General features: G+C 38.1%; 1 protein-coding gene and 1 long non-coding RNA gene across 11 annotated transcripts in view; both read right to left on the reverse strand.

Annotated features, from left to right (window-relative positions):
* Nucleotides 1–22,711, reverse strand: part of LOC126866671 (kinesin-like protein KIF13B) — a 175,672-nt gene that overhangs the window by 68,863 nt on the left and 84,098 nt on the right. The gene's annotated exons all lie outside the window — the stretch shown is intronic.
* LOC126866689 (uncharacterized) lies at nucleotides 10,625–21,419 on the reverse strand. Its single transcript, XR_007690005.1, has 2 exons — nucleotides 16,544–21,419; nucleotides 10,625–10,860 (listed from the first exon to the last, which is right to left on the reverse strand). It is a non-coding gene; the product is annotated as an uncharacterized LOC126866689 (long non-coding RNA).

The following is a 22,711-nucleotide window of genomic DNA, read 5'->3' on the forward strand; positions in this document are numbered from 1 at the left end:
TCATATAGTAAAATATATTCAGCAGTGCTTCGGTAAATAATAAAACATATTATCGCTCTGCATTCTAACAATTTCAATTCGTAACAGCAACAGCTGCTTCTGATTATTATCGACTCATTATTAATTCATCGTTCGTTTCTGCGCTTTCGTCCAACTCAAATATCGTTGTTAAATACAAGTTGAACAAAATGTCTGCATACTCCTGAACAATACTACTACCAGTACCTTACTATACACTCTTACTATTACCACCACTAGCGAACATACGTTTGCTTTTGTCCCTAGAAATTGCTCGCGGTGTAATATAATGCCGTGTCACGATTTTCTATATAATACGAAATATGGAACAGCTCCAAGTTTCCAGATTACACGATGTCGGAATTGATATGTAATATTTCCGCTATCGATCCGCTATGGGCGAGGGGAGAGAGAAAGAGAGAGACAAACAAACAAACACGACACGTCGAGAATGATTCGTATTCTAATTCCGTGACGTGTCATCGCGACGAACAGAAGGACAGTAACAACCGCTGTCCTTGGCCCTTCATGGAAATTCACACCATCCGAATCACTCGGCAGGCGCGATTTAATGGGTCACGTTTCGCGCACGAAATGTCAAGTATCTCGCCGACAGCGATAGCCTAACATATATTACGGTTATTTCGTTAATTTCCAACCAGAAGAAAGTAGATCGACCGTGGTGAAACAGGACTTACAAACCCTGTCAAAATGAATCTTTCTTTTGTTAATCAGCGTAATAACAAAGTTGTGTTTCTGCAGCAGAAAACGCGAAGCATCGAGATTAGAAAGAAGTAGGTTGAACATAAAAATCGGATCCTATGTGCCGACAAGTCTCGGCTGCTGGCAATGAACAAACCCGCGATCTTCGTGGAAGTAACTTTCCGACGCATCGTTCCGTTAGTCTCGAAAGGGTTAACATAGATCGAATGTAGGAAGGTAGATTAGGTAGATCGCTTAATTTTTCACGAGATCATGCAACATCGCGCGAGCTGCAGTTCTGATAGAATTTCGTAAGATTTGCAAGAATCAAGTTAAGGATCTTCTTCAATTTTAGCGACTTGTTATAAACGTACGGCTTGTGCGTTATAAATTTGTATTAATATATTTGTATGTTATAAATTTCGAGTTAAGAGCACGATCATTGAATTTCAGTGCGGCTCTCGAGGGATGATATCTTTAGTAGCTTTTTCTCGCTACAAAAATCCGTTCTTTCTCTAAACATCTACAAACGTCTACGATCTTACGCCTACAAACAACGTGCACGAAAGAGTCTCTTCGCCACGAACTACCCATCTATAAAACAGTACATTTACCCGATTTCTCGAGCCAGCTACCCTAGATAGCATCTTGTACCGGAAGTCACGCTATCCTCCATCGAAATCGTAAGATCGCAGATGGATCGAGTCCACTCGATCGAACCTTAGGGACACGAGATATTTTTCTTCTCGCAGGACCATTCTCCGCACAGACACACGCAAATACAAACAAACACACACACACATACACGTCCAAAGGAGTGGAAAAAAGGCTGACCCACATCGCGACTGAATTTCGTTGAAATTTCTCCTTCGAATAAATTTCCTGCGCCACGACGAGGGTGGCTCGCGCGTGGTCTCCAGTAGGCACCGCTTATCACCGCTTCCTGCACGAGAATCCGGGTCGTTCTACTTTCGAGAACGACGCGATACCCCGTAAAAGCGTTGAAATAGACAGCAACTGCCCTCCTATCTGCAACGCGCCGAGGCATTGAATTTTAACGACGAACGAACTATCGCGCATCGAGTCTTCTCGGGGACTGATCCGATGATCCAAAATACTTCCGGTCTCGGCGAGATCTTCGCAGAGAAGAAGTCGAGCTTCACCGTGGATTTTAAAGGGCCGTCAGGGAACTCGCAGCAGCTGTTCAGATTATATCGTGAATTCGAGCGCCGTTTAATCGGGTTCGCAGCTTGTTTTGGCAAATATGAACAGATGAGGCAGGAAGGCGGTTTATTCGCGAGAGCGAGGTTTTGCGAGCGTTGCGAGCTTGTAATTGTTTCAGGTGCGGAGGAACTTGATCTCCACGCGACATCCACTTGGTGACAAATTCGGTTCCAAAATCCGGGAACCATAAATGGGGCGGGAAAACGCTACCTTTGTCGATCGATATATTCGGATCGGCTTTCGCTTATGAAATACCAACGAAACGATTGTATTAGGTTGTCAAAAAAGTTTCTTTCGTTTTATAGAAGTATAACGAAATGGATGATACCTAAATCAACAAAATAATCTAAAACCGAAATTGTTGTTCGCTTATTATCGCCGTATGAAACGAAAGAAACTTTTCAGACAACCTAATAATTGCGTTTAACGTAACAACAGCGACTGTACTTAACGCGAATGGAACACGATTCCATCCTGCAGACCCAGCTATGTGTAGCCATAACCCACAAACACGTTTAGTTGGCCCAAATGAATCCCTCGAGCCGCGTGAACCAGACGTAAACTGTTTGCAGGCGAACTACTGCTCCACGAACTTGTACACGAAGCAAGGTTCGCTGACGAACGCCAGCACAGGTTAAGTGGAATCTCTGAAATTGCTTTTGCCCCTGTTCCTCGTGTACACTGTACACCGTGCGCTGTACACGTTGCCACGAAGGAAGCGTTTCAGGGCGATTTTTCCAGCGCAGAGTGCGAATGCGTGTAAACGGTGATCGAGAGGCTCGCGAAAGCTCGCTCGCGGATATATCGGAGTCTGCTGCGAGCCGGAGACTTGTGAACTCTCGCCAAACTTCTAGCCAGTTTCTTCAACCTAACGGAACACGTTGCAATTTAATATTCCATCGGTATACTGGTTCGTTTCTCAGCGGTAATTTTAGACAGTTTTTCGTTTCTTCCATACTTTCCTTTGAATTCCTCTTCGCTTAAAAAGATCGAGACAACTCGTGGCGATAAAAGAAGGAACCATTGGATGATATCGCAGAAGCCAGAAAGTGTATTCATAAATTTCGGTGGATTTTTTTTTAAACCTGAGAAACTAAGAAAAATTGCGTGGATTTAAGATCGCGAAACTTAAAGATAGAGGGTTAACATTCTGACAATTATTTTATTTACCGAAATTTCGTTCCGTTTCAAAGTTAAGACGCTGGCGTTGAAGAGAATCATTTTTCGCATTAACGCGTTCGTTATCACGTGTCATATGTCGTTTGCGACGCGTCAGCCTTAGATAGGAAACGACAGATATACATACACGCACGCACAATGCACGTATATGAGAGGAATTGCATTTTAATTTTCGGCAAGATAGCTAAACGAACGTTTATCTCTACGTTCGGCGCAGACGTTTCTCTATAGCACACAAATGACAAAAATATCGCGCGAAATTATTAAAATCCAAACATGACACGTGACGGTTGGACTTTTCCATAAACAACGATAAAGAACATGTTATAACGAGACGCCGATAATGTCATAGCAATTCGATATTCTGTCTTTTTTTCTTCTATCTTGCCTTTGTATTTTTTTCTTTTTCTTTCAACGACTTCAAAGGAGACGGCTGTTCGCATCCGATATTTCATCGCGCGATTGCGTCAATCCGTTCTCGATGAGTCTATCCTGAACTTTCTAATTTTTTAGAACGTGACCAGACTGGCCTGTTAAGTGGAAAACGACCATTTGTTTTGCCCGCGCCGAAGAAACACAGAGAAAACGAGGCAGAAACTGTCGTACATCGTATTGCAACAATTGGACAATGATTGATCGTCTCGGCTTGATAAATACCGTGATTTCACCGTCAGGCTAATTTCTCAAATCTGCGATATGCTTCTTAGCTTCCAAGTTACAGAAACGTACCAAGGTTTCCCTTTCGTCGTTTATCGCGCGAGATCTTACGATACAAAGTCAACGTTAATTGCCTACGGTTTTGTGTTAAAGTCCTCTAAAAATCTCTCGTTTTATTAACACGAGAACGAAAGAGACAGAGTTGAAAATTCGAGAATTGGTAACAGTTTCGTACAACGCGCTCATCTTTCCAAGCTTACAGACTACGTAGTTTCTTCGCTATGCAAATCTGCGAATGGACGACGGTAACCAACATTTTCACCAGGTGGTGTCCGACAAACAACCGATGAAAGACTCGGTAGAACTGGCGGCTTTGGAGGGACCTTAACGTAACCGAAAGACGACAGCTACGATTCAGAACGCAGCGCTGTACGACCACGCGTTTTCGCGAAACAAAGCCGAGAAACTTAATGGTGTTAAGGGCTTATTCGAGCTCGTCACCGACAATTATCGTCCACGGCTAAGAATAGAGACCTGGAAACTTTGCGACAACTTCTGCTGAAACAACGACCGGCCACGAGGGAAGCTAGCAGCAGCTTTGACCTCTTTCGGAGATAACAGAGGGGACGAACTTTCGTGCGGATTTAGAAATTTCAGTATATTAACAGCGAGGGGAAAAAAGAAAGAAAAAATATCGTAACAGTGGAACAATTATTTCTGCGGTGTCCAACTTGGTTCGTTCGAGGGAACAAAGATCGAGGAAATTGTCAATCTAAATTTGAATATCTAAGAACGCCATATATTTGTTTGCCCGGTAGATCATGCGAATTTTCAGCCTGAGTAATTTCCACGACATTTTCACTTGCTCTAATTATTCAGTTCATGCTCTGATACGCGTAATAGCAGCATCTACAACAGAATAAGAAGTAGACTACGTTACTGGCAGACATTCTGTCCGGATAACAGAGTATTTGCATGGAGAAATTGACAGGGATACGCGTTATTATCGTCGCACGCGTTTCAAGTCGACGCTATATGACGCAGTTTACGATATAAAGTTCCGCTCGTCGATAATTTATTAACTGGCAGACGCGTTAACGTTGATGAGTCTGAGACACGTGAAACGTCCGTTCCTATCGTTTAAGTATATAATTAAATAAATTAGAAGAATAACGAGAATACAGAACGTCTAAATAAAAAAAGAAGAAAATAAAGGAAAAATAATATCGCGCGTACTCGTTGAAATTCCTGACCCAGTAAAAGAACGTAATAAGAAGCCGCACACGGGGGGTAAGGTCGTGAAAAACACTCTCTCAATCGACGAGAGTTTCATTTCCTCCGCAACGTCGCGCAGCTTCCGCTTGCGTGCACGCGCGCGAGCAAACTTTCATCCGTTACAATGCAAATTGCAGTTCGTCAGCTCCTGCAGATGCGGACGAAAATAGAGAGGCAAGAGGAAGCGTCACTTTCGTAGCTGCAAGAGCAAAAAGGAAAAACAAGTATCGTCGCGTTTAATCTTCGCGAGGATCTGAAAAGCATGCGCGAGCGTTGACACACACACGCACACACTTGCACGAATTCAAAGATCCTTTTGATATTTTTAAGTTGACGTTAAGCGTACACGTATAAGTTTCGTGTGCATATACGTGTGCGTGTAGATGAAACGTTCGTTGTAACAGTCGTTAGGATTCTCGAGTCGCTTCCGGTAGTTTATCGAAGAGGATGTCGCGTGTAAAAGTTGGCCAGTTCCTTTTCGCGGATAATAAAAGCGTAAACACACTCTGCTAGTTACGAATATTACTCGATATGAGTAACTTTTTAATTGATCGGCTAGGATTAGGTAATGGCAATTACAAATTGAATCTGACGAACAAGGCGTAACAGTCTACTTTCATTAATATCAAAAATATACATTATAGTTTAGAAAAATAGAGATTTGGAATAATGTTTAACTGTTTCGCATTTTAATTACGCTCGTTGAACTAAGCTTTCGTAATTAGACAATGGACAAAATATTTTCTCCATTTTTCCTATTGCTTCCACTCTACGTGGCGTACCGTCTATTAAATTTTTAATCATTTTTCGTTAGATATTATAACGTTCCTTTGGTGTTCTGTTTCACAACTCCTGAACCTCCCTCCTTTTTCTTTTTTACTTTTTCACGCGAAGAAACCTTCATAGGCACCACGCGTCCTAGGGAGTGGAGCGTAAGATAATGTCAGATTCTTATCGATTAAAACCCTCACGATAGCCATCTCTAACGCATAAAGAGGGGCCCTGGGCCCTAAAATGCATACATCACAAGCCCCCTCTCGTTTACTCGTTCACGGAGGAGAGTGGGTGAACTCGTAAACCCCTAAAGCTTATACTTTGTCAGACTTTTTTCACTATGAACCACAAACTGTCCATCGGATATCATATTTTTTGTACTGGCCACATCGTCACGGAAAACTTTTGACTTTCGAGCCAGGTTTTTCCTACTTTTGCGGTATGTTTAGGTCACCGTCTTGTCGAAATACTATTTCGTGTTCATCGATAAAATTAACAAGAGAACAGAAACTGTTCTTATTGTATTGCTTAAGTGGCTTCATCGTAGATTAAGCGTGTCAAACAATTCGCAAACCGAAGAATGACTACGCTAGAGTGTCGAACAGTTGACTGCGAGATAGTCAACGATCAGTTTTCGTTGACAGTTTCAATTTTCAAACATTTATTCGCTGTTGTATCCATTTTGACGAAACCTGCGAAACTATAAACGTTGTTCCAAATACCTATTTTTAAAAAATATTCTGTATATTATGATAATATATGATATTAACCCTTTGCAGTCCTATGTCGAGTACGACTCGAGATCAGTTTTTATCTCAGGAGCTCCTTCGTCGAGTACCACTCGACATTCTTTCAGTGCCACATTTTTTTGTGAATTGCATCCTGTAAATTGTTTCAAGATATACCATACACATAAAAATCACAAGATGCAACAATAGTATGAATAAAACTGCTATTTAAGTGAATTTCATTCTTCCTTTATTTTTTTTAAATTGTCTTATTCTTTAGTTAAAGTAAATTTCAGATAAAACACTTGAAAGCGTTGGGAGCTGCTGGTGACGAAATTGAAATAAAATTCAGGGTGCAAAGGGTTAATGAAACCAAACTCTTACGTTTTGTTAATCAGATTCGCCTTGTACTTATTATTACCGAATCCTAATCGTTCAATTAAAAAATTACTCGTATCATCGCTCTTTGCGTAAAACTTGCCGAGTATATTCACGGAGTATATTATTTGCTCGTCACTGTACGTCGATATACGAATGAAGCTGGACAACTTTCCATAAGCATATTCCATTGTTTTACATGGCTTCTATACGTAAACGGCTATTACGATTTCCACGACTCTCCTACATTCGTAAACACCGGAACCATAAGCCCGACTTGAGTTTATTCTTTGCACCGTAACGTAATCCGTAATATCGTTGATGCTATATCAGTGATTCGGTGATATGCTGATCGGAATCCCAATTCGAATCATTGTATTAAAATTCAGTAGAAATTTCGTATCACTCGTCGTTTTACAACAAAGGAATAATATGCGGATACACATCGTGTTCATCGCCACCGAATCAATTACATATATAAAAAGAGAATAATGATGTATATAACACGAAAGCAGCTAGTTTAAGAAACAATAATTCGATCTAAATTATTCTAAACGAAATTGTCGATAGATATTGCTAATTGCGACGTTTGAGTGGATACACAGTTTTCATTATATACTCAGTTTTCCACCGGAAAAGGCGGTGACCATCATTGCCTGTGCGTTCATTACATTAAAATCACGTTTTTGTCGAAAGATAATTTCGTTAAACGAGGCATTACTTAAGTTTTATTGCGCTTATTACATCTATAATTTAAGATCATTAACAGAAGAGTAAAAAACAAAGGGGGAAGGTAGACCGATTATCTACTTATATTGGGTCGTATAAATGTCTCCAATAAAATTTTACTAGATCGATTAGGACATACAGTAAGTATAAAATGTCCTCCTCTTCTACTATACAAGTAGCAAGTACATACTTGTAAAATAATGTTCGTTTCAAAATTTGACGAGTAGACTGCGAATGTTTATGTATTTTTGAATAATCGAAGGACACACAAGTGTGCAAAGTATAATTATATTAAGTGTCCAATGTGTTTAGTAACTGGAACGAATCTTTCATTTATGTTCCACTTTTTTATTTACGTGTTCATGGACGTTCAGTATTTACGAATAAATAAAGTATTTCCAGTGTGAGAAACAAATAATAAGGACGTTTCACGTGCATAAAACATTGTGTCTTTTGTATGTTTCCAGTATACTTGTGGTAGAGCCAAGGAAAATGATATAGTATGCCATAGTTGGAGAGTATCGAATCGCCACTGTACGTTTTTTAATAACAAAAATGAATTATATGTTACAGATTCAAAGGTACATACTACGTAATGAAATCAATCCAGTAGAATAATATATTTTCATAATATAATACTTTCATTTAATGATGTTACATTATCTGTAGAGCACGTATGGCATATTTATAAACAACGCTCTTCAACAGCCCTTTCAGACAATTAAACTACATTTGAACGATATTGGCAATGGATGTCCCGCTATTCCAAATCTAAACATAAATGATGATATGTATGCGTATAAATTACGTGCACTTCAAGTAAGACTTAGTTAATTATATCATCGGATCATTTATCATCAGGCGATATCTTTTTTTGGAATATTTACCGAGCAAGATTCTTACACTTATTGCGATAATTTTAACAGCCGATATCCGGGAAGGATGGTGAGAGTGCCAGTGCGCCTTCGGGAACTAGTTCATCGAATAATAAAGAAACAGCTAATGATATGACAGTAGCTGACAACGTACATAAACGTAAACAAGCACACTCCAATTCCGATTCCGCGTTGATGCCTCGACCAGTCGGCGTCCTGTTGATACCGATCCGCCACAGAAGGAACAAAAATCAGCATCATATTTTTCCTAATTCGAAAGTGAATGTAACGACAAAGTCTGGAAACGATATCCATCTCGGGCAGACGATCGCTGGATCCGAAAAGAAAATTGCAACAAAGGAGCCTACAGCTTCGTCTAGTCGATTTGCAGCAGCAGATAATCCCTCCTCAAATGCAAAAACGAATAAAAGTGAAAACGTTTCTAAAGAAATGGCAACGGATTCATATCATGAATTATATAATAGATTATTATTCCTGAAGCGTTTGAATATATAATTTATAACTTGATAAGGTTTGAGAAAAGAATCACATACATACAAAATTCAAAAACGAACTTATTACGACGAACTTATAACGAAATACCACTTAAAACTATTACAAACTATCGGACATAAGATAAAATCAAATAAACGAATGATCCAGTAAATGAAACAATAATTTATCCAATAATAAAAATCATCGTGATAAATGTAAATTACAAAAGCAAAGAAGAAGAAAATACGAAACGTAAGGTTGAAAATTTGAAGAGTATAAAAGTTACGTAAACGTGCGTGGCTTCGAAAGGCGTGCAAATTTACCCACGTTTTCCATTTTCAACGAGATATCCTCGTTACGATGGTGACGGAAGAGGCTACAAGTGACATAATACCTAACTCTTTAGAATTACACCGATACAAAGGGACAAAGTGATACAAACATGCTTCTTCCGGCAATTGTCCCCTACTACGATCATTATACCGTACTACGTGACTGGATTTACGATCGATCTTCCACTCCGTGCTACGAATCGATAGGAAACGATACACGATAACGCGATCCTCCTTTTCTACTTCGAAAACTTCGACAAACTACCTGGAAAATAAATTGTCTACTTTTACTAATCTACTACGAACGTAAATTTCAAGTTAATGGAAAAAAGAATATTCATCGAATGAAAAAAAATCACAAATTATATGCACAGTAGGAATGTAATTAAAAAATAATAAAAATGATTATCAAATAGTTGCGAGTTCTTGCGTTTTCTTACAGATAATTCGTATTTCATGAAACATGTCAATTAGTACGAGTTTCGATTAGAACGATCTATTTCTCAACGACTACGAGCATGAAACGTAAAAATTCTGACCCAGATATCCACGAGTTTTCCACGCAACGGGGGTTTCTCGAGGACACAATGACTCAGGACAAATTCGAATTCCCAGAAAATCTCCAGATCCTGGGTCGTGGGACAGCAGAGCCTACGGAACTACCTCCAGTTTCCATTTTCACTCTACCGTGAAATTAATTCGATCCAGCCATTTTCCTGCCGCCTTCCGTATACAGAGGACATACAGAAGGAAAAGAGTCGATTAAACAGGCGCACTATGTTGGTTGATGAATTTCGAAACGTATCCAAACGTGTTTCAATAGCCATTGATTAGTCCTTTCTCTCTATAGCGATTATTCGACACGAATATTATTTCCATCGTTATTTTGATCTTTTTTATGCCAATCACTGTTTCGTTACGAAAAAAAGTCGGATCGTACGCCCTGTATATATAAAACGATCGAATTGTGAAGTTTATACTACGCACATTTAACTAACGCATGAAATTTGATGTTTTCAAACTTGAAATATTTTTGCTCCGCGTGTAAATTAATTCTGTGCTCGCATAAATAAAATGTGAATTTTCTTTACAGAGGCTCGCGGTTTCATCGACACGTTGTCAATAACATCGGGAAATTTCAAGTGGAAAATTTATTTAATGAGAGAGGTCATCCACTAGATGATTATTATGTGGCGGCACTCGACAGCAAATACCATCGCTCGACACTTACTAGTCCCGGATGACGATAGTGCAGTGGTTAGCGCCTAAGGTTTCAAACGTAGGGGACCCGGGTTCGAATCCCGGCGACCAATCGTAGTCGTGCGACTTTTCTTCTACGATACATAAATGAGAAGAAATGCAGCCAGTACCCCAGCAGCAGCAGAATCTATAGCGGGCGGCTCCTCACCAGCGGGAAACCCCCAGAGTTTAGCGCACCAACCACAAGTAACAACACTAACTATATCTCCGGCCGCCACACTGGACAGTCGGCAACTATATCACGGCCTATTCACGTCAACTAGGACGATATTGAATAATTGCCATTTTCCAAACGTTATTCGCGATTGTTCACACTTTAAAATTCAATGTTATGAAACTAAACGGATTTCCCATGTTAATGACATAGTCAAATAAAAAATATTTAGCTCCGCCATTACCATGGAAGATTCATTTAATTTCTTTGTACACTTCACAATAACGTGATTTTTTTAACATGACAATCTGTCGTTTGATTTAAGCACAGCTTTCCCGTCTCTTTCGCCTCAGATTTCCTGAACTTTGGCCACAGGCCAGTCATTTGACACATGTCCGTTTCGCGGTTAAACTAAATGTTTATATATATATATATGTTACCGTTAATCGCGTTACTAATCAACTAAATGTTAATGTATATATATTAAACATTTAGTTTAACCGCGAAACGGACACGTGTCAAATGACTGGCCTGTGGCCAAAGTTTAGGAAATCTGAGTCAAAAGGGACGGGAAAGCTGTGCTTAAACCAGACGACAGATTGTCATGTTCAAACGTTATTCGCGATTGATCACACTATAATGAATTGTTCGTTGGGATTTTTCTCCTTATCAAAATCGCACTCGTTCAAAGAAAATCGAGCGAGTTACTCGAAAACAGCTAATCAAAATATACTCGTTCTGTCCTTGGTAAATTTGTGGCTACATCAAAGATCTCTAAAACCAAATAGCACAGATTAACATAAAATAAAATAGAGAGAGAATAAAAATTAATTTAACCAAGGAAAGGAAGGAAAAATAAAAATTAATTGAACCAAATTGAGAGAAGAAAAACTACAACGTCTGTGGTATCCCTTCGGAACGACAAATGAAATCAAAAATTTCTCACTGTTATACCGCCGTGCCTTGCATTAAGGCGTCAAGCTGATACACGGCTATCGGTCGCAGAATGTTTGATTAACGCGTTCAAAAGCATCAATCTACGATGAAAACGAGCCAGCGAGGATAAAGAACCCGATGATTTTTTCGTTCACCGAACCGTACCACCAGTAATTACCCTCTAACTACGGTGAACATCGTGAAAATGGAGCTCGTCAGCCCGCCCATTCGTCTCTCTCCTTCCTTTTCCTTCGATAATTAACGTTCACGAGTGTCGTCTGTTTTAAGGCCTTCTCGTTAATTTATCACGCTTTCCTTGCGGAAAGGGCCACCGTTATTCCACGAATTTCCCGATTATTTTCGCGAAAATTTGCCGATCGAGATGATCGTAGGAGTGGAGCATCGTAGTCTGTTCGAGGGAAGAGAAAATTTGGAGCAACGAAAACTATTGGACTGTAAAAAATATCAGAATTGAGAGGAGAAAAAGAAGTTGAAACGTACGTGTGCCATGGGATGTGAAGAAAGAGAAATATCTAAGAAACGTTTGAAAAATATTTGAAAAGCTAGAAAACCGATTTAGGGAGGCTTAAGGAGAATTGAATTGAAATGATTTTAACGGCAGAATATCAAGCTTTTCTCGCGTTAATTCTGCGCATTTGGAAAATTTTCAAATTACGCCCGAGAAACAAGGAACTGTAATAATACATAATTTCTTAAAAAAAAAAGTACAGAGTGAATTAAAAAATTTATCGCGAAATTTAAAAACTTCCGATATTAAAAGTTATTAGAATGGTTATTGAGAAAGTTAAGAGCTATTTGCTGCATGGCTATAGAAACACGTCCACAATAGCTGCCATTATGACAAAGCAGTTTTAAATAACTGGAAGCGGAGGAAAAATTGCTAGAGACTTGCGTGAATCATTAATTTAACTCAATGAAACAGCATACGTTAATCGCTTACCTGAAACGGGAAAGAAACGGCTAATAATTCGTTCGTATAAAGTACAAAATTCTGACCTCTATCGATCATGTTATTATTTAAGCTATCATTTTCATCTATTTCAAACAAACAACGTTGCAAACCATCGTTCATAAATGTTAAGTAATTATTATTCGTATCTATCATGACATCATTCGGACATCATATTAATAATTTAACTATTTGAATTATCATTATTAACAGTTATTGCAAATGATTAAAGTCAACATATTTAATATGGATATTTCTATTACGAGTAGTAAATAATAATTACGTATTTTATTATAATATACGTAATATATATTATTATAATGCATTATGAATTATGTAATTTATAAAAACAATTACGTGATTATTTAAATTGCTATTACTAGATTGCGAATGTTCATGTATTCATAGGTAATTTACATATGCAGATATGCAAGAACTGTACGTAATATGGAAAAATATGCAAAATATCAAAGTAAAATACGAGTATTACGATGTTTGAAAAATAAAAAAAAAAAATAGATGTACGTTCGTGTTCCATTTCTCTAACCGCGTTCGTAAAGGTGTAAAAAAAAAAAAAAAAGAGAAAGAAAAGAAAAGATATGAATTAAAGAAACTCGATCGATCGTTGATTTTATCATTCTGCCCGTTTTTTAATAGACCCATTCTATTCGATGCAAATCGACAAAAAGTCAAGGTCCTGTCCAACGCAATTTTCCGATATTTATCACGGTAATTTGCGATAAACATCGCTGACGCGAGCATCGAGCATTGTGCTCGAGTCAATTTCCTACGGCGGAAGCGATAATTTCGTTTCGAATTATCGACACAAAGGGGTGACACGATTAAATACGAGACAACGAGCTGCTGTGGAAGGAGCAGGGTGTGCGTATGCGAGAGAAATGCAATTTAAGACAATGAGAGAATTAAGGTGGGGAAAATAGTTAAAGAATGGTGTAATATTCAGCAAAGAAGAACTAACAAATATTGCGACAAATATGCGACTGTATAATAATTGCTATTTTAAAACGAGATCTTTCGAAATGTTTTGAAATATTCTTAAAATAATTACAAAATAGTCAAAAAATGATTCAACGATATCTTTATGTATCGATCGGAAAATAAATTAAAAAACTTAATTGCTCAGATAATTCGACGATGTTTGCTTTTGAATAACGCGGGAACTCTAATAAATTTGAAGATCTCGAAACATTTTCATAGAAGGTCTCGTGACCTCGTTTCCTTATTTTTCGAACTGGAAAGGATGCAATGCAGAATCCACTAGGAAGTCACTCTGATCAGTCCCAAGAGTGTTCGAAATTCACCAGAAGAATCTGTATTCGTTGAACCGAGACGTACCTTTCTGTCTGCACGCTCGACGAATTTCTTGTAACATTGAAGACACGACTCACTCATCTTGCTCGTTTTGTGTCAAATTTTTATCTCGATGACGCAATATGAAATACAGACTGCCAGCTTTCAGGAAAATTCATATTTTCGAGAATATAATTAAAAAAACTAGAACAGTTCGCGGTGGAAAATCGTTTGAATTGCCATGTATTAGAGAAAGCGCTATACTTTTGGATACTTTATACACCTTCTCGTATCATGACCATTCTGGGCAATTTAGCATCATCTAATTTCCTATAGCCGCAACACAATTCGCAGTCCGCGTCGCACAGTACCAAACTGTTTGAAACATTTTGAAACTTCACCCTTCCGTGAAACCACAAATGGCAACCAAATAAAATACTAATTATCCTCTTACGATATATTAGCTTGTCTCAGAAGTTTCGTTCGTTTTATAAGGATTTTGTAATAGGTGCACGGTATTTTCTGTTTGATATTATTTTATTGAACTATGTATGATCCAGTTTGTTCTATTAGAACATCATACATTATTCAATAAAATAATATAAAACAAAAAATGTTGTAAATCTATTACAAAATCCTTATAAAACGAAAGAAACATTTGGGACAACCTAATACAATTTATGATAAACTTTCTCTCTGCAACACTTTTCAAAAAATCTGTTCTTGCCTCAGGTTTATAAAACCTACCCCTCTCTCTCGTTATTTGTACCGACATTCAGCTTCTCTGCTGCTTCTGAATCTGTTATCGCTTTTTCTCCAGCTTCAGTCTTGGTACAAGTACTATCACAAAAGATATTTGCCGTATAACGAGGGCACACGCCCGTCTGTTGCTGCAAATACACAAACAGAAGTCGTGAAAAGGATTCTACGTAAATTTTCTAATCCTACACCTCGAGTAAACCAACTTTTTTTACCAACCGGTCATGTTAATTGCCAGAGGCGATGTTTGAAAAAGCGACATTAACAAATTAACGGGGAAGCTAGCCAAATGCCACGTGTTCGGAATACTCGAAAAAGAAACAAACCGTAACCGGTCGTATCCTTTAGCCTTTATGTATCTCTGAAACTACGGCGGCTGCCACGAAAACTATGCTGGCCATTTGTACGTATAATTAATCCCGCGTTTCTACCTCTGGCAGCTGTAAATGCTTTTGCTTCGTAGCAGAAACTGTCCCACTGGTTCAATGGAAGCATCCCTCGCAAACGCAATAGCAGCGCAGAAACTCTCGTGTCTCGTAGCTTTTTGTCTCTTGGATACGTTGATTTTACCAAAAACGACCTGTTGAGAGTATTTTAGAAAATCGTTCTTCCGTTCACGGATTATTCTAACCGCTTTAACGCTACAACTGCCACGAAGTTATTCGAACGAATAATTTATAATCTTTTTTGTAGACTTTCCGTAGATTCGCGTACAATGACAATTTTTGTTCGCAATTTATCTCGTGAAATAGTGTCATTGTACCATCGAGGACCATAAAAATTGGGAGAATCAATTACTTTCGTTAAGATCTTTCTCCTCATCAAAATCGCACTCGCCCAAAGAGTTTTCCACGCAACGGGGGTTTCTCGAGGACACAATGACTCAGGACAAGTTCGAATTCCCAGAAAATCTTCAGATCCTGGGTCGTGGGACAGCAGAGCCTACGGAATTACCTCCAGTTTCCATTTTCACTCTACCGTGAAATTAATTCGATCCAGCCATTATCCTGCCGCCTTCCGTATACAGAGGACATACAGAAGGAAAAGAGTCGATTAAACAGGCGCACTATGTTGGTTGATGAATTTCGAAACGTATCCAAACGTGTTTCAATAGCCATTGATTAGTCCTTTCTCTCTATAGCGATTATTCGACACGAATATTATTTCCATCGTTATTTTGATCTTTTTTATGCCAATCACTGTTTCCTTACGAAAAAAAGTCGGATCGTACGCCCTGTATATATAAAACGATCGAATTGTGAAGTTTATACTACGCACATTTAACTAACGCATGAAATTTGATGTTTCCAAACTTGAAATATTTTTGCTCCGCGTGTAAATTAATTCTGTGCTCGCATAAATAAAATGTGAATTTTCTTTACAGAGGCTCGCGGTTTCATCGATATGTTGTCAATAACATCGGGAAATTTCAAGTGGAAAATTTATTTAATGAGAGGGTCATCCACTAGATGATTATTATGTGGCGGCACTCGACAGCAAATACCATCGCTCGACACTTACTAGTCCCGGATGACGATAGTGCAGTGGTTAGCGCCTAAGGTTTCAAACGTAGGGGACCCGGGTTCTCGAATCCCGGCGACCATCGTAGTCGTGCGACTTTTCTTCTACGATACATAAATGAGAAGAAATGCAGCCAGTACCCCAGCAGCAGCAGCAGAACCTATAGCGGGCGGCTCCTCACCAGCGGGAAACCCCCAGAGTTAGCGCATCAACCACAAGTAACAACACTAACTATATCTCCGGCCGCCACACTGGACAGTCGCAACTATCACGGCCTATTCACGTCAACTAGGACGATATCGAATAATTGCCATTTTCCAAACGTTATTCGCGATTGTTCACACTTTAAAATCCAATGTTATGAAACTAAACGGATTTCCCATGTTAATGACATAGTCAAATAAAAAATATTTAGCTCCGCCATTACCATGGAAGATTCATTTGATTTCTTTGTACACTTCACAATAACGTGATTTTTTTAACATGACAATCTGTCGTTTGATTTAAGCACAGCTTTCCCGTCTCTTTCGCCTCAGATTTCCTGAACTTTGGCCACAGGCCAGTCATTTGACACATGTCCGTTTCGCGGTTAAACTAAATGTTTATATATATATATATATATGTTACCGTTAATCGCGTTACTAATCAACTAAATGTTAATGTATATATATTAAACATTTAGTTTAACCGCGAAACGGACACGTATCAAATGACTGGCCTGTGGCCAAAGTTTAGGAAATCTGAGTCAAAAGGGACGGGAAAGCTGTGCTTAAATCAAACGACAGATCATATGTTTTAGGTATAATTGAAATACAAAATTGTTGAAGAAAATGATAAAATTATCGACCAATAAAATGATCGAATTACCGATAAAAGACCAAACATTCGCGGGGAAGAAAAGCTTGGAATATAATTCACAGAGCTTCGTAGCTTTATACCTATACACATCGTACGGGTGTCGTCTAAATAACCCAACAAATATCAGCCGCCAGAATTTGCAAATAAGAAACGAGAAAAAGAAACAGAAAAGAAAGGAAGCTAGACAAAACACCGCGTCTAGCTTATTGATCATCTCGTTTTTCGGAGACGTAACGTTTACAAGGGACCAACAAAGCCAGCGTGTTTCTAATTAAAGATTCTCAAAAGAAGATCGCTTTAGGTACTCATACAAGCGGAAAAACAACAAGAACGTTTCCGTAACGAGGCCTGTGTGCCTTCGACTATTAAATAACCATTAATCCCGGTATAAAAGTTTGCAACAGTGCGATCGGCAGAGCTTAACCTTTCCAACGGGGTGTCACGAACCTTCGTTAAACTTTTATCCATCTTTTTCCTCTCTCCCTTTCTCTTTATTTTTTAGTCATTTACCTTTTGTGAGAGGATATCGATCGGAGAATGGAAACGAGCGCTGGTATTAAAAAGGTTTGGAAGATGCTTTCGAGGAAGTGTGGATACTCGAGAGATCGTGAGAGGCCGATCGTACGAGTTTAGGTTCCGTTTCTTTGGAAGTCTTTTTCATTGGCGCTAGATTGAAACGGGCTAACGTTGAATAAATGGGGAAGAAAGTTCTTGACGAAAGGTTTGAATTATTAGTCGATTCGATTCTGTATCAGAGGCGGAGAAAATTCTACTGGGTTAATAAGAGATCGATAAAAAGACGAGGAATAACGTTGGAACGCATGGAAATTAGTTTTATTAAATAGGTGAATTTTTTCTTTTTTTTTTTTTTTTTTATTGAGAAACTATATATACGCGTTTACGATTTTGTTGAGAAAAAAGGAAATTTCATCGATTTAATATCGAATGTTGCATATTAAATATCGTGCGACAGTGTATCGGAAATTTAATAGGTCATGGTGAGTTAATATCGCATATTTCGTTCTATTTCGCATCGTTTATCCCTTTTGTACCTGTTTCCTCGGGAGGAATAAAATGGAAAATGAAAAAGGCTATAAATTTTAGTTACGTGTGTTATATCTCTCTGCATTTACGTGTATTTATGTAACTTTTTAATTTGCGAAGCTCGTACGAGCCATAGAAATATAGAAACGTCGGAATGAAATTCATTAGAAATATTGAAATAACAACAAAGGGATATCATACGTATAAAGTTCGAATTATTATTACATTTCTATTACGATGGAGTCTCGGGTATCCGAGCCCCGTTTAATCAATGTTTCGTATTATCCGTGCAGCTTCCAACTTTTATTATTATTTTGTCTCTTTCGAAATTTTAACACGAGAACTACGAAAGTGTAAATAGTCAGGTATTGCGAAAACGATCGATCAAACTTTCACCTGATTAGGTAATTAATGAAACTTAAATACACGCACGACGTTAAATTATCAAAATGTTTTTTTTTTTTTCTATCATTTTATTATACGATTTATGAAGACTACGGTATTATCCAAGTCTTTCAATGTCCGATTATTCGATTATCGAGATTCTGTTTTATATATAGTGGTGAGCAAAATCGTAAACACACTCCACTTGTATAATAAAAGAGAAGAACACATGCTTCATCTACTAGAATTGTTTTGGGAATATTAATACGTTCTATTCTTAAATTCTTTTGTTTTTCCTCCTTTCTATAGATAGCCTTAGAATGTATATAAATATGCTAAGGTTAATAAAACTTAGTGTTGCAAAACGAGGTATTAATTAAGTTTTATTGACCTTAGCACATTTATACTCTAAGGTTATCAGTAGAAAGCGCAAAAAGCAAGAGAATTTAAGAATGGAACGTATTAATATTCCCAAAACAATTCTAGCGGATGAAGCATATGTTCTTCTCTTTTATTCAAGTGGAATGTGTTTACACTTTTCCACAGACAAACTTGTGTTTTTAACACAATGAACACACATGTATCATTGATAATCAACACCTTTTCCGGTTGAAAATCACGTTAACTCCATGTGCGGATGTGCGAGCTTAAACATCCCAATCCGCGACACACACGAGAACTTCGATTTAAAATAATTTAAATTATTGTGATTTTCTTTAATTGGCTGTTATGCCACTATTTACGTCATTCTCTTACCATATACATAATTTATTCGATGGATATGTCCATGATATGTACCCGTATATTAATCCCAATATAAATAATATTTTACAAAAGTATGGATTTGGAACAAAGTTTATAATCTCGCGCTTTAATTATGCTCGTTGAACTAAGTTTTCAAAATTAATATCAAGAGGGGGCCCTGGGCCCGAGAATGCATACATCACAAGCCCCCTCTCGTTTACTCGTTCACGGAGGAGGGTGGGTGAACTCGTGAACCCATAAAGCTTATACTTTGCCAGCTTTTTTCCACAGTGGACTACAAATTATCGATCGAATATCATATTTTTTGTACTGACCACTTCGTTACGGAAAACTTTGGACTTTCGAGCCAGGTTTTTCCTACCTTTGCGGTATGTTTAGGGTCACCGTTTTGTCGAAATACTATTTCGTGTTCATCGATAAAATTAACAAGAGAACAGAAACTGTTCTTATTGTCTTGCTTAAGTGGCTTCATCGTGGATGAAGCGTGTCAAACAATTCGCAAACCGAAGAATGACTACGCTAGGGTGTCGAACAGTTGACTGTGAGATAGTCAACGATCAGTTTTCGTTGAGAATTCGATCAATTCTCAAACATTTATTCGCTGTTCTATCCGTTTTTGACAAAACCTGCGAAATTATATTGTTCCAAATCCCTATTTTTAAAAAATATTCCGTATATCGTCGATATTAACGGCACTAGACTGTTACGTTTTATTAATCAGATTCACCTAATTCTATTATTAAAAAACTATTCGTATTATCGCTTTTCGCGTAAAACTAGCGTAGTACGTCTACGCTTTTGCTCGTCACTTTATTTCGCTCTGTTATTGCCTGCCGCGAAGAGACAAAATTCATCGGACGTGCACAGATTTCAAAATACATCACGATATTTCCACGCGTTGCAATTATTCCCGAGATCGAAGATCCCAATGCTGCGACGATTTAAACTTTCTTTCCGCGGTTTTCAAACGAACACCATCGTATCTAATAGGCTGACTTGGCGAGGAAGAGAAGGGCCACGATCGCAGCAATATTGCGCGATATAATCGATTTCTGGTCGACCAGTCGTGCAGCCTGCGCGTCTGATTGCGAATTGACGATAATGGAAATGATAATCGATGTTCGACGCGGATGTTCGCCCCGCCATTCGGCACAAACGGCAAAGGCGAAACGAATCGTCGAATGGGCGCAAATAAATCCGGTAAATTTGCTCGACCACCGTTTTTCTTTTTTTTTTTTTTCTTCTTCGCTTTTTTTCTAGTTAACGAGCTCGGTTGTAGAATTGATTTGCCAACTGTTACCGTCGATCTTCGTTAAACGATTACGTGAACCGTACAAGGGGAAATCCTGTAGAACGTAGAGTTAAAACGTTTAGAAAAATACCAGAAAAAGACGCGTAAAAACGATTTTACCGCGAACGAACCAATGCTCGATCTGGTCGCTGCATACTCGATAAATCAATCTGATCATTGGCGGCAAAGGGCCAACGACCTTGCTATATTAATAACCCTTTTCATCTTCGCGTTTGAACTATACAAGAAGTATATTATGAATGTTCACACTCAAATTGCTGTCAAGCGTTCGATCCTCTGTTCCGTCCTATCTGTAACGCTTTTAAACGAATTATTCGAGCGCGAGATGTCCCTCTGGAACACACGAGAGCAGCGCTCGGGCCAGCGGACAATCGACGAGACCCAGTTTTCGCGGGCAATTACGTCTACGGAATTCGAGTTTGTGAATTCTCGCGGCGTAAACCAATCAGGAGGCTACGGCGCACGATTCTCATAGAAACGAAGCGATTTGGATGCTGCGTTGCGACCCTATGAAACGTGCATAATAATCGGACAATCGAATCTGGTCGGTTAATTTTAGTTGCAGAACTTCTTTTCGTAGACCGTCGTTTGTTGCGTAAGAATTTCACGATATCGAAGAGTGGAAAATTTAGACGATTGTTTATCAAGAACCATCGAGGTCCAAGTGCACTCTCGTTGTCTTATTTCATCCCTTAACTACGTCAGGTGTTAATTGCTTTCTTTTAAAATTAGTTAGCGGTTTGTTCATAGTGCAAGCACGTGATTCAGATGCGTATTATAAAAAGGAAAACAGAGTAAAATTTTGAAGCTAGTTTCACATCTATCGTTTCATTAATCAATGACTGACCAAATAAAAAAGTCGGTATAAAATTCGCGCATTTGTTACCCTTTCTTTTTCCGATTACGGATAAGAAAAATGAAAGTAAACGACTTCGACCATATTAAAATAAGAAATGTAACTATAACAGGAAGATTTTACTTGGTAAGGAAAATCTAACGATATATCAGACTACTCAGATGATTGAATAGAAGATACTATTATTAGAAGAATTATAGTAAAGGAATATTATATTGTAAAAATATTATAGAAAAATACGAGAAGCAAAATATAGCCTGCGGTTAACATTTTGCCGTAAACATTTGCTTCAACATTGCAAATCCGCAAAATAACAAATGTGTTAATAAAATACTCGTCGTCGTTACATCATCGAACATACCGATCAGCGCATGGCTAAAAATCACATCCTTCTGTTAATTAATTCAACTTAACGATCCAGTTAGACGAAACAGATACTTCGATCGTACATAACGATCTATAAATGATCTTTGAATGACTAAAAAAAACCACACGCCCTTAAAATACTTGCTTTGTTACTATTTCAAGAGAATATATATATATATATATATATATATATATATATATATATATATATATATATATATATATATATATATATATATATTATATTATATATATATATATATATATATATATATATTATACCTGTGTGTTCTTCAAACACGTCCCATTTTTTCACCCTTTACATTACGGTCTTCCTTTTCTTTTCGAGTTTGCCTCTTAACACCGTTTCCAACTTTCACGAGAGAAAGTCGGTGGAAGGGCCGCCGGCAGCCCAATCGCCACGATGAATAATTAATTTCTCTAATATCCCTTACCGGTGGAAAAACTCGACACGATTAATTATACATACGAGGGACGTTTCAAAGGGGAGAAGCAAATTTAGGGTGAAACTCGTGAACACGAAGCATCTTTGAAACATTAATTCGCAACTCTTCGCAGCTGCTACGATATTCTTAGTTGTATTCGAGTGTCGATGTTGTCAAGTTTCATTGAACCGATCGTGAATTTCTTCGTTTCCGTAGAACAAGTTTGTAACTATTTGGAAATTTTCTACGTACAGTGGTTCACTGTATATTTTTATTTGACGTTTAAACGAACTATACTCGATGTTTTATTCGATTCGAGACCACGTTTATATTCCATTTGTGGCCAATTGCTCGTTATAATTTCATTTTTCCATTGAAATATCCGACCTACTATTCGTACAAG

Source organism: Bombus huntii, chromosome 6 (assembly GCF_024542735.1).
Source record: "Bombus huntii isolate Logan2020A chromosome 6, iyBomHunt1.1, whole genome shotgun sequence".
Lineage (NCBI taxonomy): Eukaryota > Metazoa > Arthropoda > Insecta > Hymenoptera > Apidae > Bombus > Bombus huntii.